We start from the raw sequence: 5,107 nt of genomic DNA, 5'->3' as shown, positions 1-5,107 counted from the left end.
CCATGGCATACACTGCCAATCGCATTCGAATAAGGCTAATGAGACATTCTGTTTTTCCTTATCTGTTTTGGGACGTGTCCTAAGGAAATCTTGAGGAGAGACGCGTATTTACCAGGCCCATCACATATTTGATCAATACTTACACACAAGGTATTCCTTCTGTAATTACCAAAGCCTACTCCTCCTTTAGCCTCAGCGCCGAGAACCATCTTTGTAGCCCACCGATCATTCATCCTAAATGTCCCACTTAACCGAGTCTTCAGTGCATTGATTTCAGACATGTCATAATTGGCGATCTACATGTCATCAATTCCTGACTCACCATGAAGGAATCAAACCACTGCGTAGACGACAAGTTGAACCATGACCTTATGCAAAGTCTTTTCCAGCCTTTTAACTTTGAACCGCTCTGATTGCTTCATGTAGATCTGCTCTTCACTTTCCCTTGCAAAAGTTTAGACTCCACAATCATCCTTTCAACTCAAGATCACATTGGCCAACCAGCGTCAATCATGGATCTAATAGACACCTGCTATACCGTCGGCGCGACTATCTCTAAGAAGCCGATCCCTTCTTTCTAAGCATAACCCTTCGCTACCAATCTCGCCATGTATCTATGTTGTATCCTCCTGAAGATCCACCTACATCCAACCGCTTTCCGGCCCACTGGAAGCTCCACCCACTCCCATATGTCGGTCTGGTACAACGAATCCATCACGTTGCCCATAGTCACCTTTCACTTCTCAGCACTAGGCTTACCTAGAACCATCTAAATAGAAGATGAATCTTCTGTGATATTGGAGCCGTCCGTGTACCTCGCCGATATCCTACGATCATGCCGTATGATTCTTCTCACAGGTAGCTGATCCACCTGATCTGTATCCCTGTCAGCACGTCTCAGCCTTCCTGCCTTGCCTACTTATGTGGCCATGCCCAACAGCCACACATGTGCAGATGTGGAATCCGCTACATCTACTGCAGCTCCACCTTTTGAAGTGCTCCTGATCAATCTGTACAAGTTACCGAGTCGTTGCGCTTTCATGATTACCCGTGCCCCCTTAGATACTTTAAGAGCACCATCATTACCTATGTACTTGCATCCTTTTGCCTCAACTACACCAAGAGAAATCAGATTTCCCTTTAAATCAGGAACATGCCTGACATCAGTCAAGGTATGCTCCACCCCATCAAACATCTTAATGCGCATCGTACCAACAGCCACAACATTACAGGTAAAGCCATTGCCCATAAACACCTGTCCACCATCACACTCTCTATAGCTGATGAACCAACTCCGATGAGGAGTCATGTGAAAAGATGCCCCTGTGTCTAGCATCCACTCGTCCTTACGATCATCGTATGACCGCCTGATAGTAGACACAAACAAAGAATTACCATCACATCCACTCGATCCATCTGATGTAGCAGCATTGGCCTCCCTGTACGAAGCCTCAAAATCTTCTCTCTTCGATTTAAGATTTTCACAATCCTTCTTCACATGTCCTTCCTTCCCACAATTCCAGCACTTTACCTTTCCTTTGCCCTTGCCCTTTGATTTGGATACAGAACCTGAAGAACCCGTACCTTGTTTAGAATTTCTACCGCTTGTAACCAATGCATCAGAAGATATCCCCATGTTGATATTAAGCTTTCTCATAGCCTTCCCTTGAAGGGCCGAGATAACGGTGTCGACACTCAGGGTTTTATTCGTGGAGCACATTGTGTCCTTGAATGACTCATAAGATGCCAGAAGAGAATTCAACAACATATATGCTTGTTCTTCATCTTTCATCACTTCCTCCATATCCAGCAATTTGTAAACTAATTTATTAAAGTTGCTGATGTGAGCCTCCAGATCTCCACCCTCTGCCATCTTGAAGTTATACCACTGCTGCTTCAAGTGTAAGTAATTTTTCGAGGATTTTTTCATATAGACATCCTCTAATTTTGCCCATAACTTAGCTGCAGTTTTTCCCCTCATGACGTTGTAGAGAACATTATCCGTGAGACATAAATGGATCGATGATAAAACATTCTTATTAAGAGTATTCCAATCATCATCAGTCATAGAGACTTTCGCTCCTCAAGAGCACCATCTTTTCCTTGCTTGATTAAGGAACTCATCATCTTGATCTTCCATAATTCAAAATTATTTTTCCCTGAGTACTTCTCAATCTCGTACCTATTGCTTCCCATCATTACTAATCCCTCAGATTCAGATCTGTGCCCCAACGATTGCTTTGATACCACTTGTTGGGGATTTGTGCTGTGAAATCATGCAGATCTAGGTCTAAGATAGCAATACAATGGCACCAAGCAAACACAAGAGAACACACAGATTTAACGTGGAAAACCCTTTCGGGAAAAATCCACGGCACAAAGCGATCGAATTCCATTATGAAAAGAAATTATAAAGAGAGAAGACTTACCTGATTCGAACAATCTCGAATCTCACCCGTGCTATACCCTTTGATAACCCTAGAACCCTTTAGAATACCTTTAGGAAGCCTTAGAATCCTTAGAATAGCCCTAGGGACCCCTATTTATAGTTTAGAAAACTCCACTTATGCACCTCCTTTGAAAAAGTCCGGAAACTGCCTCAAATTTACACAGTCCATACAAAATCCGCGCAGAATCTGCATAACTTCGACTGGTCGAAGGCAGGCCTCAACCGGTCGAGCAACCCACTCGACTGGTCGAGCATCAAGGACACCAAAAAATTGAGCTCGCTGGACTTTGAGTCAAGCCGTCCTTGACTAGTCAAGCAGCTTCCTCGACCGGTCGAGCAGCCTTGAAGATTTAAGGCATCAACTTTGACAACACTAATGACCTCTCTAATTCTACAACTTGATAGTCTACATTATGATTAAAAATTTAAATCGGGTATATTTGGAGTTTGACGAGCAATGATCCTTCTTTTTTTTCCCCTCTCTCTCTCTCTCTCTCTCTCTCTCTCTCTCTCTCTGTAGGGCTCATTACCATTAGATATCATTTAGGATGGATTGTTTTCCTATTTTAAAGGAAAGGGCTGGAAGAGTTTGGATGGTGGTGGATTAATACTCTCATCAAATTTCTCCATTTTTGAAATAAATACTCAAACAAAATAGAAGAAATGGAAGGAAAGAAAGAGGAGAAGAACAACGTAGAATTCACTCACTAGTGGTTGCCCACAAGTAGATCCTTCATTGACTCATATCCACCGATTTTAACGTATATCTTACATTAAAATTTTAAAAACAAAATATCTACAATCATGTTATATAATTATTTTGTCAAGGATGTGGTAAGAAAAAGCCCTAGACAACGCTTAGCTTTTTCACTTGATGACAAAGTATTATACATGTGTTGTTGTGCCCATATTTCTAATCATATTGTCGAAGATGGCTACACGAAATACGCAAAACCATTCATAAAATCTGAATGTGAGATACATCGAATTTTCGTAGGCAATGAAAGAAAGAAATTACAAGGTGAATCAGATTTTACAGTTGAAAAATAGGGAGGAGATAAACTTTAATATAGTTACACGTTGGAACGTCACATATCTCATGATCCAAACTGGTTCTGAGTTTAGAAGGAAAAAGCATTTACTTAGGATGCATCCTATTCAAACTATGAAGTATTTACAACTGTAGTGATTGGGAGAAGCAAGGTCATTTGTTTATTCTTGAAAATTTTTATAAAAGCAAAATTATTTCTTCTAGAACCAAGTACCCAAATACCTAGGTTTGCTAACCTTGCATGCATGTGCTATAAAGTTCATGTACATGCGCTTATTGCATGCTGACACTGCCAGTAATAACTTACTGTTGGACGGTCCTCTATGGCCCCACAATGATGTGTGTTTTATTTAGTGGAGCCCAAAAATGAGGCAGATGGAAATCTTGGCTTGTTTAGTACACGGGATTAAATAGTATGGAATTGCATTAGATGGAATTAATATTATTATTGCACAATAATTGCATGTCTAAGTAATACAATGGTATTTTGATAGTACATTTGGGATTAAATTCTTCATTTGGGAAAAACATGGTATTAAGTGAAGCTTGTGTTTGATGGATCATAGAATTGCAATCCACAGTCCAAATTCACAACTAATACAAGCCACTTGTTAGCATATATAACTCGAATGTCATGTGTAAAGGGTATATATGGATGGACAACATGGATAAAACACATGCATCGACATGGACCCACAAATGTAGCGGATTTTTAGCAGTAGACTTCATCAAATACAATGGAACCAAATGCAATTCTATACTGGATTCGAAATCCAATCCTTTTGGTCATTTCCAAAAGTAAGTTGGAATTTGCATGGACCAAATGCAATTCCATACCACCTGATACCATACACAGAACATAATTGTGATTAATGCCCACCACTTGAAACTTCCCAGGGGATACATTGGATTAAGATGATATTTGTGTATTCCCTTCATCCAGGTACATGTGACCTAATTAACAAGTTGGACAATGAATCAAAATTACAGTGAACCCTAGGAAGTTCTCAATGGTGGGCGTTCAATCGCCACTGTTTTCCTGAAGTGTAGTCCACCTGAGATATGTATTTACCTCAGTTTTGGGATCATGCCCTAAACTAATGATCCAAAATGGATGGGTGGCTTGGATAAAACATATACATCATATATCATTGTGAGGCCCACATAGTACCATCCAGTAGTTACTTCGCTACTGGCAGTGTCAGTAGGCAATCCACATTGATGAAGACATCAGGCCTAGCTTATCAAAGACGAAGGCAGCCGATGAATACATTTTTATGCATCGATGATGGTTCGTGGCACAACCAATGAGGATTTTAAAGACCTTACACGTGTCTCTGGATTAATTAAAGGCCCCACATTAGGAGGACACATGTATGATGAATTAGAAGACCATACGGAGGAACAATTTTTATTTTATTTTTTTAATTATAGCAGTAGTTTAGTCATTTTTATCCGAATTTTATAAATAGGGTGTTTTCTACTCTAAACAGATGAGACTTTTTTTTTTTTATTTTAAATGAAAGCTTGGTGCCTCCTCCTCATTTCTCTCTATGGTAATTTTTTTCTCTTCCCCTAATCTCATCTCTTCTTCTATATTTTATTTC

This window comes from Magnolia sinica, chromosome 17 (genome assembly GCF_029962835.1).
Source record: "Magnolia sinica isolate HGM2019 chromosome 17, MsV1, whole genome shotgun sequence".
NCBI lineage: Eukaryota > Viridiplantae > Streptophyta > Magnoliopsida > Magnoliales > Magnoliaceae > Magnolia > Magnolia sinica.
The sequence above is the reverse complement of the archived record's forward strand: the minus strand, read 5'-3'. Positions refer to the sequence as shown.